The following is a 12,409-nucleotide window of genomic DNA, read 5'->3' on the forward strand; positions in this document are numbered from 1 at the left end:
TGACTATAACTTTGCCCAGACTTTGTAAAGCACATGGTTTGTCTTTGCTTGCAGTTGTTGGCTACGAAAGAATCCATTGTGAATTTATTCTGGTTGATTAAGGAGACAAAGCTTGTCTTGTTGTTGTTGTTGTTTGGACACCAAGAAATGCAAAACAAGTTTGGCGAAATGTTTCAGAATATATTCAAGGACATTGGTGCCACACTAGCAATGCATGGGTGCAAGAAGATGCCAAGTCAGTGCCATGGACCGACAACAAGGTGAAGGATCACAATGCATGAAGCATGACATCTTGATGCCATCCTGTAAGATCACCCTAGCTCCCAACAGATATTGGTCCTGGATAGTGCTGGTGTGGGGGGGGTAATGAAGCGTTAAAGGCTTCTGACAGCAGAGGTGACAAAAACGCCCTTGATCACAGTGGCATGAGTGAGACAGTGAAGTTATAGAAACTTAGTTCTGAAGGCTTTTTCCTTTTTACTAGTGTAAAAAAAAAAACTAGCATAGTTGCACTTTGATTGCTGATGTAGCACCATCGAGAAAGTTTGGCTTGAGCCAGATTGAGTTTGGGCGCTTGTGTAAAATCAGTCGGATTTGTAAAACTGGTGTGAATCTGAATACAAAGCAATCTGGATTGAATCCAACTCTAGCCTGATTGGCAAACGCAGTACGAGCCTGGCCTTAGGTCTCCATCTCCACTCTGTCTTCACTCCCCCAAAGTCTTGACTCAGTCTTGACCACTCCAAAATCTGAACGGGATCTGTGAATGCTGTGCTAGCAGGTGTTGTTTATATGCCATATAGCAAGCAAAGCCGTGGCGGCATCCTGGTCCAAATCGGTGCACAATAAGCTGGATGCCAGCCAAAATATCTTGTGCAAACATCACATGTTGCAAAAGAACTTTTGAGTTGCACCGAATTTTAAGGAAGAATTGGAAGAAAAAGACATTTTGTTTATGTTCACAAAGCTGAAAAGAAATGCATGAAAACATATTTGTGAGCAACAACTATGACTAAAACCATGGTATCCACCCCCCCCCCCCCCCCACACACACACACACACATCTCACCCCTTCTTCATTATCATGTCCCCTCCCAAAAGCTTAGTGTAAGAATTCATAAAATCTGTAATTTAACGCTGACCTTTGGCAGAGTTCAGTAGGTCCCCATCTGTGTGTGTGTGTGTGTGTGTGTGTGTGTGTGTGCACAGAGCCGAGAGGGAGAAGAATGATGACCCCTTTAACAGCTTGCCTGCGACGACCTGCTGATCCAAAAACACCAGCCAGACATGGAGCCCTGCATAGTCAAAGGATCAAACACAACCACAGAATACTGCTTATTTCACACAAACACAGAGGAGGGGAAGGAGAGATGAAGACAGGAAGCACCTCAACGGACAGCATATAACACAATGACGGGCTGTTCGAGGGAACCCCGTAACTCCAACGCCAGCAAAGGAAGAACTCATCCCCGTTTACATTCTTAACTAGGAAACAAGAAGAGATAAGTGCTGACCCGTGTGTGTGTGTGTGTGTGTGTGTGGGTGGATTTGAAAGTAGAAATTGCCTTAAACATTCTGAAAGATCTCCACAAAGCTTCATTCTGCCTTTTTCCGTAGTCAGCTCCTTAGTTTACTTTTTGATCAATTCTGTTCATTTATAAAGAACCAATTCACAATACAAGTTGCCCCAAGGTGCTGCACATAAATACAATCTAATTTTACCCTGGCCAGGTGCATTAGCAACTGCGGTTAGGTAAAGCTCCCTCAGGTTTGTTTGTTTGTTTGTTTGTTTGTTTGTTTGTTGTTGTTGTGTACAAGAAGAAACCTCAAGCAGACCAGGGGCCTGTACTACGAAGCGGGGTTAACTTACTCAGATGTAACCCAGGATCAACCTCTTAAACTGGGGTTGACAAAACCTGGTTCCCTCAAGTGGCGTTAATCGGTACTACGAGGCTGATTAAGATGTTGATTTGTTGAACCTGTGTTAACCTAAGTGGAGTATGTGCGCGTTCACATAAAAGGGGCGTTTTGCAGCACACATCACCATTTTTCAATGATGACGTGGTCACCTTACTTTACCGAAGATGAATGCACGATTATTATGCGGAGCTACAAGGAATTTAAATTAACGTTAAGGGGGAAATCGAACACATCGTCTGCCAATAAGCAAGACAGGCTTGGTGGCAACGTATTGCTGATCGGGTAAATGCGTAATTGTTCTTTAAATCTGTTACAGATGATTAACCTGTGGAATGTCTGATATGTGTAGAAAAATGCCCCTCTTCCATTAATTATGCCCAGATGCAACACGATTCAGAAGTGGGCATAGGCCTACTAATAAATGTTAGGTTAATTTAATGTTTCCTAAATAGGCTACCTTGACTGTATGATTGCTATTCCTAATCCTGTCAATATTTCAGATGCAATAGCAGTGCCAAACACACCTGGCAGCAGGTGAAGATGAAATATAAAAACATCCTTCAGAACGGTAGGTTTATATTCATAGCTTGATAAGCCTCACTTCTCCTAATTAATGGACATGCATTAGACCTATTTTGATATTAGTAATTACCCGCGATTGCATACAACCCTTCTTTGATTTGCATTGCGGATAAATGGCCAGGGAACACGACAAATGCATCCAACAGTTTAGACAGAGCAAGTACTACCTTGCGAATCATATGACATACAGTATTCTTGCTCAGATGTTCAGCATCACTGATGGAATACATAAATTGTCCACTGGCAGAATATCTAAGCGCAAGGCACATTATCTGCTCGATCGTTGGGGCATTGTTACACTGTAAAAAATGACTTGTTACAGGAAAACGCTGGCAGCTGTGGTTACCAGGGAATTCCTGTAAAACATACAGCAGCACAGTAGATAACATTACAGACATAATATGTATATGGACTTACAGTGAATGAACCACGGCTGACTCACATTAAAGGAACTGTTACATCTACAAACAAGAGCTCCTTTTTTGTACATTTAACTGCTGTATTTTTATACAGTGGTGACCACAGCTGCCAGCGTTTTCCTGTAAAAACAACAGTCTTTTATTACAGTGTACGATGGATGATGTTACAGACGTCTGGCCCGATCAGCTGACAAAGATAACGAATTCCCTCGGCTGAGGATCTATATCATTCATAGAGAATATCGTCCGGGTATGTCAGCGGATTCTGGCAGTCTTTAAAAACCCTCGCCCTACGAAGAGAGCCCCTCACAATTTGTGCCCCAATATCAAACAGATTATCCAGGTAGGCCGGCATTTTCTTCGGAGTGATGCAGGTGGATGGACGGTACTTATAAAGGGAGTGGTTAAGTGAGAACCTCACGCTAATCCTAGAACATAACCTGCTCGGAGCAGGTTTGGCGCAAAGCGTAGGTTGCCGTGGCAGCATGCCTCGATCAAAACCTATCCACCTTTCGTAGTACGGGTTAACCGGGAAGTTACTCCACACGTCATCAACTTACTCACGAAGTTACCCTGATAAGCCAGTAACCCCGCTTCGTAGTACAGGCCCCAGATTTGGTGGGTTACCATCTGCTGTGGTCATACTAACAAAAACAAAACCACAAATAAGTAAGGTTAACCTCCTGTGTTGTGTATGATGTACTCTCTCTTGGGATCTTGGAACATGAACTCATGATCTCTGGCATAGGAGGCAGGCACTCTAACCAGGAGGCTAAAACCCATGGTCTTCAGTGTCTGTGGTCAGAGCATGGTTTGATGTTGGGGAGTGAGGTTTACTGACAGTGACTCCTGCTGGCCTCTGTCACAACAAAATGACAAAGAAATATCAAACATGCAAGGACGTCTTTCCACAAATAACTATGCGTCCTTTGAGCTACAGGTATTTGTGATTGAACTAACCAGCCCTATATTATGTGCGATTGTGTGTCACCCACCCAAATACAAAGATTTTATTCAAGAGTTTTCAGAGTTTTTATCAGAATTTTCTCCCATTTATGATAAATTTTGAACTTTAGAAGAACTTTCACCTGTTTTGATTTAATTTAATCGGTGGCTGGACCTACACACCATCATGGACATGCTTTGGATCTCATTATCTCTCATGGACTCTTAGTGGTCACCTTCTCGCATCACTTCTACATTATTTTTGAAGTTGAAGCACCACTAGTATCCTGTAAACGGGCACTGTCAGCACAGCAGTGCTGACCAGCTAAATGATGCTGGAAGAAGAACAAACTACATGTACTCCGGGAAATATTGAGCGACTGCCTTGCTGACTTTCAGCAGGCAATGAGGGAGACAAAATATCAGTATTTGTCAAATGTGATCCAGAGCAACAGTTATCACCTCAGAACTCTTTTTGACACTATTAACTTAGTCGTTAACCCATGCACACGTGTTCTGGCTGATGCTTCAGTCAGTACTTGAGGACTTTCTTCATTTCTTTACTGAAAAAGTTGACCGTATAAGAAAACTTGCCAGCAAGTCTCAGTGGTGACCAGGCTGTTGATTCAGTTCCTCCTGCTGTGTTTGAGTCATTTGAACTTGTTTCTCTTTCTACGCTCTCTAAAGTGGTGCAGCAATTGAATTGAAACCTTCTGATATTGTCCCGACCAAATTATTGACAGAGGTTTTTAATGTTCTGGGGCTCTTTATAGTGCGTTTTATAAATTCTTGCCTCACCACTGGATCTGTACCGGTTGCATTTAAACATGCTGTGGTTCGTCCACCACTGAAAAAGCCACAGCTTGATCCTTCGATATGGTCGCGTTTTAGACCTGTCACCCACTTGGCCTTTTTGTCCAAGGCTTTATAAAGAGTTACAACTGTTCTTAGAAAACAATATTGTCTTAGAAAAAATTCGGTCAGGCTTCAGAACCTGTTCCATCACTGAACCGGCTCTTTTAAAAGTGCACAATGACATTGCATTGTCATAAGCACCCCATGGTTTTAGTGCTGCTGGACCTGACAGCTGCCTTCCATACAGCTGACCACTCAGCCCTCCTGTCCCGTCTAAAAAATATGTCAGACTCTATGGCACTGTTCTAAAATGGTTTACATCATGTCTTTCTGATAAAAGTTTTTCTGTAATGGTTGGTGACCTGTCCTCTTCGAGTGCTTCTCTTGCTTGTGGTGTTCTGCATGGCTCAATCCTCGGCCCCACTCTCTTCTCTCTGTACATGTTGCCATTCAGATCAATCATTGCAAACCACAACATATTATTCCACTGTTATGCAGACAACATACTGACGTGGTCCCCGGGTCAGAATGGCCAGCTGCAGAAATCAAACAATGGTCTTCTTTGAATTTTCTACACCTGAATCAATATAAGACTGAGTGCATTTTGTTTGGTGACTCACAGATAATGGATGTTGGAGGATTGCCTCTGAAACCCACTGTCAGAAATGTTGAGGTGATGTTTGACACACAAATTGACTCTGTGGTCAAATCAAGCTTTTATCAACTATGGCTTTTAGTGAAGGTGAAGCCCTTTTTAAATCATGTAGATCTGGTAAAGCTGTTTATGTTTTATTAGTTCTCGGCTGGACTATTGCAATAGGCTTTATGTTGGAGTCTCCCGGTCTTCCCTCAGTTGACTCCAACCGGTTCAAAATTCTGCAGCACGTCTGCTAACTAACACATCACCCCAGTCCTGCACACTCTGCATTGGCTTCCAGTTTGGGCTAGAACTGATTTAAAAAATTCTTATGTTTGTTATTAAAGCTCTGAATGGTTTGGCCCCAACATACTTAGCTGAGCTGCTGACACATCGGGACCAAAGCAGAGTTTTGAAATCTTCTAACCAGTGAGCAGTAGAGGTTCCGAGGTCCACATATCGCAACTGGGGAGACCAGTGTCACAGACTGAACGGTCACCCCTAAAAATCGGTCTGCCATGCTTTCACTGCGCATGTGTCATGAGCCGCGGTTCACCAATTATCACCTCGTTTCTGCTCCAAACTGAAATCCAGTCATCATCTATCTCAGTGACAGATATCTGAAGCTTTTGTACAACAATCACTTCCACATAAATTCAGCGTTATTTCATCACAAAAGATGTAGGACGCGATCAGAGTGCCGCAGCTGCGCAGGCTGCTAGCTGATGCGTTCACTGCACGTCGGTCATTTCAAAGCGTCACCGAGTATTGCCTTGTTTCTGCATAAAACGGCCTCATTTCTGCTTAAAACTGACTTTAGAATGATTTAAGATGTTTTAACTTATCTGATGGTTAATAATCCCAATAATCAATTTGATCACTTTGGGTGAAGAGACTCTGTCTAAGACAAGTGGCTGAGTTCCAAAATGGGGCATGTGCAGTGGCAGCAGGGCAAACCAATTTTTAGGGGCAAAACATTCGGTCTGTGACACCGGGCTTTCTCTGTGGCCACACCTAGACTGTGGGAACCCCCCCCCCCCCCCCAAGAGCCACACCACCACTGACCTGGGTCTTTTTAAATCGAATGCCCATAATGTAAATGATATGACAAATCCATTGTCAGTCCACTTCATGTGTCAGAGGATTTATCTGTATTATCATGTTATCATGGCTGTGAGACCCCGTCCAGACGGCCGCAGTGCACATCAGCGCGTCACAGAGACATGCTGTATTTGGTGTGATTGCGCAGTGTTCATGTCTAGTGCACATAATGATTGCGTGCTACAGACTTTGCACATTACAATGTTTCCTTTTCTGATCCTGAACAGGATGTTGGGTGTGGGGTGGGGGGGAGTACCGCTCATCATGCGCACAATCGGGCGTGCCGATGAGATCAGACAGCTCCGAATGCTGGTAATAATAATAATTTATTAATTTATATAGCGCCAAATCATGACTAATCGCTTCAAGGCACTTCACAAACATCATTTAAAAGCAGAATAAAATGAAATAAGATTAAAACACAATAAAAAAATTAACATAAATAAGTAAAAAATAAATAAAAGGAATAAAAAGACACACAATCATATAAAATACTAATGATAAAACAGGGACAACAAGTGTGTCTTCAGCCTGGCTTTAAAAGTCTCCACAGAGTCCGACTGTCGTATCTGCGCAGGCGGATCATTCCACAGAGCTGGGACGCGGTGATAGAAAGCTCTGTAACCTGCTGACTTTTTCTTCACCCTAGGGACACACAATAGTCCTGCACCCTGTGAACACAGAGCCCTAGCCTGCACATAGGACTTAATAAGGCCGGCCAGATAGGGGGGTGCCAGTCCGTGAACAATTTTATAGGCCAATAGTAATACTTTAAAATGCGATTTTAAAGAGACCGGAAGCCAGTGAAGGGATGCCAGAACCGGCGTAATATGGTCAAACCTTCTGCTTCGTGTCAGAAGTCTGGCAGCAGCATTTTGAACCAGTTGAAGACCCCTGATGCTGGACTGTGGTAAACCAGAAAACAAAGCATTACAATAGTCCAATCTAGAAGAAACAAAAGCATGAATCAGAGTTCTCAGCATCAGCCATAGACAAGATGGGATGACTTTTGCTATATTTCTTAGATGGAAGAAAGCAGTCCTCGTAATGTCCCTAATGTGCTGGTGGGTTGCCATTTTGAATGCCATTTGAGGAAGCAGTCACACAGCAGTATGACCACCGTACGAATGTTCTGCAGTTTGAATGCAGCACAGCAGTAGTGTGCCTGTTCTCTAAATTCGTGTTGGCCGTGCAAATTTGGTGCTACACGAATGCTGTTGGAGGAATTTGAATGCAGTTCGACTGCAGGTTGAATTGCACGAATGATGTTCGAATCTCCATTTGTACGGCAGCAAGAATGCGGTATGACTGCAACTCCACCGCCGTTCAATTGTTTTCCAGCACAAGCGACACACGAACGTGTTGACTGCTGTAGAATTGCTGTATGAGGCGTTTGAGTGCAACATGAATTGCAAAAATGTTGTTTGAATGTCGATTCATATGGCATTCATGCAATTCGTGCTCTAGTTTGACGGGGCTGTTATCGACCACCGTGGGCATATCATTGACAAATTAAAAAAAAAACCCTCAGGTGTGTTGATTATAGTAAAAAACCTCAAGCAAGTCAAGAAACTGCCAAAGATGCAGAGACAGAAATGGTGCAGCCAAGTAACCCTAAACGTATACTGTAGTCCACTGATGATGATGATGATGGGTCAAAAAACAACCAAAGAGCAGAGTCCCTGTAATTGCTTTTTTTTTTTTTTTTTTGCAGTTTATATTGGTCCCCGTAGGACCACTCCAGATCTCAAAAGGTTCAACCATAGACCACACTTGTCCAAATCCTGGATGCACGTATCTTGTATGAAAACATGATTGACATCTGCGTTCCACCAACAGACTCCCCCAAACAGCTCTTGTACTCCTGTCTGGAATGCAGTCGAGGAACCTCCTGGAAGTGTTGACACTTTGTCTTCTTCACATTCCAGCTTTGTCCACCACTCATAGTAAGGACAGCCAGTGCTCCTCCAATCAAGATCTCAGCTGGAGAACAATGTGGAAATCAATCCACCAGAATGACCAGTTCACTGTAACACCATCTTAAAAGGTGAATTAACTGACTAAATGCTAAATAAATACAGTTACCACTTAATTCACTGCCATGTTAATTAATGGAGCCTGCTGCAAAATGTTACCTATACTTATAAGTTGCTGTGATCGTCATGATCCATGGCAGCTGATGCTTCTTGCTGTTGAAAAACCTTACAATATGACCCCCCCCCCTTTTTTTAAATAAGATATCTCTAAAATACTTTGAAGAGCGACCTATGCAGAGGTGACCAAGAACCCCGCTGTCTGAAACCAGAGGTCAGCATCACCGATTGTACTGACTTTTAAAAACATTTACCTGCTGCAGCTCAGGTGGGGGGGGATCCAGTTGGACAAACCGGTACAGAACACTGTTTGCCACGAGGGGAACGTGCATCGGCTCAGATGTGAAAGTGTAGATAAACACTCCCAGATGAGTTAAAGTTAATCTGGATGCCGGCTTCACCCAGGATGAGCTTGACCTCCTTTTTGTTAAATGACATCCAGAGATATTTCTTTGCCTTCTTAAGCCATGTTGCTGCTTCCTCACAGCAAGAAGCGCTCACTCTGATATTTTCAGACGGGACCAGTGAAAGTCACGCAGTTGCAAGGATTAAAATACACTCAGTGTGAGTGATGGAGGCAGGTAACAAACACGTGGACGATAATATTAAGACAAATCAAAGACGAGCATGGAAAAATCAAGAAGCATAAGTTAATTATGTGCTCTGCAATAAAAATCACCACAAGATCATTAGCTCCTGCCAGAAAAAAAGGCATTCCCTTAAATTCAATTTTCTTATGTCAATTCGAATGTTATGTTTGTACCCGTTTTAATTTCCTGCTAATTTCCACCTAACTGGCAAAATGATATTCAATTAGTTAATTAACTGTGATCCAGCTGTGTGGCATCTCTCGGCACTGGGGGCTGCCTCCCCGCGGGCCGCTGGTTTAAGCCTCTCTGCTCTAATTATCACACTGGCGTTATGAGTCTATACCTGGAATTTTCATTTACCAATACAGTCTCCAGCTCTGCTACACAACAGATGACTGCAGAAGAAGAGATGACACACATGCATGAAAACAGTACAAATACTCACAGGTTTGTTCATCTTTACGTGTAATCAGCTTATTCATTTATTTTTTGTCACCCACACAGAGGTGTTTTTATTGCAAGAAAAACAAACATTTAAGAGACCATCAAAACTGCCATTTTTGTGAACTTAAATACTACTTGATGCTCTTGTTTTCTGCACTCCAAAAATATGACATTGGATGAACTCAATTCATTTATGTGCAAGATTTGCATCTCATTAATATATGTAGCTTCAACTCAAATAAAGCACATTCATGCAAGATAGTTTAATTTAATTGGGGCTACATATATTTATCAGATGGAAATTCAATCCAATGAGTCAGTTGTGTGTGTGTGTGTGTGTGTTGTGTGTGTGTGTTGTGTGTGTGTGGTGTGTGTGTGTGTGTGTGTGTGTTGTGTGTGTGTGTGTGTGTGTGTGTGTGTGTGTGTGTGTGTGAATTAAAGGTATTTTGTGACTTTCTTTTTTTTTTTTTTTGCATTTTAAAAATCTGATATTATGCAAGTTGCTGCAAAATTAACTGAATGTAGTGTTTACTAAATCTTAAATTGACATATTTTTGTTTCATAATCCCATGCAAGTTTTTATTTTTTCGTTACTTGTGTCCACATTCAAGGAAAAGTGGTTAGTGCACTTGGTTTCGTGCGGAAGGTTCCAGTTCAAACCCCACCCCTACAACAGGTAATGTGGAGTTGCATCAGGAAGGGCATCCGGCCGTAAAACTTGTGCCAATTCAACATACAGATCTATGTTGGATTTGCTGTGGCGACTCTGAGTGCAAACAAGGGAGCAGTCGAAGGGTCTTACCTTTTTTTCCTGTGTCCATATTCAACAAACGCTGTATAATTATAAAGTATTGTGATTACCTCCATAATGCAAAATGGGTTTCCATATTAAAATACTGAGTAGTGAAGGCTTAAAATTCTGGCATTTCAGGAAAATTCTCGCACACGACTTATGAGGTCTGTTAGAAAAGTATCCGACCTTTTTATTTTTTGCAAAAAACTGATGGATTTGAATCCGTGTGCTTGCATGAGCAAACCTTGAACCTTTGTGCGCATGCGTGAATTTTTTCATGCCTGTCGATTGCGTCATTTGCTTGCAAGCAGCCTTTGTGTGAGGACGTGTGTAGTGCTCTCGGTGGATTTCATTGCAAGGAAAATGGGTGGAACGACTGGAGCAGCGCGACTGCATCAAATTTTGCCAGAAACTGGGCGACAGCCAGGTGGAAACATTCAGATGATTCAGACGGCTTTCGGTGATGATCCTTTGGGCATCACACAGATTAAGGAGGTACAACCGGTTTAAAGACGTCCGCACAACGGTGGGAGCGAGCCACGCTCCGGTCGGCCATCAACATGCTGAAACGACCGGATCATTTCCAAGTGAACACTGTGGGATGCGGGACCGGCGTGTGACTATCCGAGAAATTGCAGAAGAGGTGGACATCAGCACTTCTTCAGCACATTCCACTGTGACAGAAAATGTGGCCACGAAAGAGTGGCGGTGAAATTTGTTGCCGAAGCTGACGGCGGAGGAAAAGCACCTTCGTGTTGAAGTCTCACAGGACAAGCCCTAACATGTCCAGCTCTTCCACCATTCGGAAGATCCAGACGGCTTTCGGTGGCTTTTCAGTCGTGTGACTATCCGAGAAATTGTGGAAGAGGTGGGCATCATTTTTCAGAGTCCAGCGTGTCCTGTGAGACTTCAACACGAAGGTGCTTTTGCTCCGCCGTCAGCAACACTGTGTGTAGGAGAACTACAAACCTGTATGACTGTGTTTTAAAGCTTAATTAGAAGAAACAATAGTCCATTTGTCTTGACATCTGTCACTCATTTTTGTCAAGCTATTTAAAGCCGGTTCTGTGGAAAACTGAGCATTCTGATGAAACATTTAGTGATTTTTTTTTTTAACCAGTTTAATTTAATAAAACAGACTTTGGTACTACAGTTTCATCCCACCTCAAATACGATTAATAAATTGGCTATTATGGAGCATCCGGAAAGTATTCACAGCGCTTCACTTTTTTGCGCTTTTTTTATGTTACAGCCTTATCCAAAATGGATGAAATTCGTTGGTTTTCCTCAAAATTCTACACACAATACCCCAGATGACAATGTGGAAAAAGTTTTGGTTTTTTGTCGAATTTTGCAAATTTATTTAAAAAAAACTAAGAAATCACATGTACATAAGTATTTACAGTCTTTGCCATGAAACTCAAAACTGAGCTCAGGTGCATCCTGTTTCCACTGATAATCCTTGAGATGTTTCTACAGCTTAATTGGAGTCCACCTGGGGTAAATTCAGTTGATTGGACATGATTTGGAAAGTCACACAGCTGTATACATATAAGGTCTCACAGTTGACAGTGCATGTCAGAGCAGAGACCAAACATGAAGTCCAAGGAATTGTCTGTAGACCTCTGAGACAGGATTGTCTGGAGGCACAAATCTAGGGAAGGATACAGAAACATTTCTGCTGCTTTGAAGGTTCCAATGAGCAGAGTAGCCTCCATCATCTGTAAATGGAAGAAGTTTGGATCCACAGGACTCTTCCTAGAGCTGCCCACCCATCTAAACTGAGCGATCAGGGGAGAAGGGCCTTAGCCAGGGAGGTGACCAAGATCATGATGGTCACTCTGTCAAAGATCCAACATTCCTCTGTGGAGAGAGGAGAACCTTCCAGAAGAACAACCATCTCTGCAGTAATCCACCAATCAGGCCTGTATGGTAGAGTGGCCAGACTTAAGCCACTCCTTAGTAAAAGTTACATGGCAGCTCACCTGGAGTTTATCAAAAGGCACCTGAAGGACTCTCAGACCACGAGA

At 42.7% G+C, this 12,409-nt stretch overlaps 1 long non-coding RNA gene across 1 annotated transcript in view; it reads right to left on the reverse strand.

The window, feature by feature from the left end:
• The window catches only part of LOC117524205, a 283,790-nt gene that overhangs the window by 258,660 nt on the left and 12,721 nt on the right, over window positions 1-12,409 (reverse strand). Inside the window, exon 2 of the long non-coding RNA XR_004564737.1 lies at window positions 6,660-6,667. This is a non-coding gene — a long non-coding RNA (uncharacterized LOC117524205). The remainder of the gene's footprint in view (window positions 1-6,659; window positions 6,668-12,409) is intronic.

The sequence above is a fragment of the Thalassophryne amazonica genome, chromosome 14 (genome assembly GCF_902500255.1).
Source record: "Thalassophryne amazonica chromosome 14, fThaAma1.1, whole genome shotgun sequence".
Classification (NCBI taxonomy): domain Eukaryota; kingdom Metazoa; phylum Chordata; class Actinopteri; order Batrachoidiformes; family Batrachoididae; genus Thalassophryne; species Thalassophryne amazonica.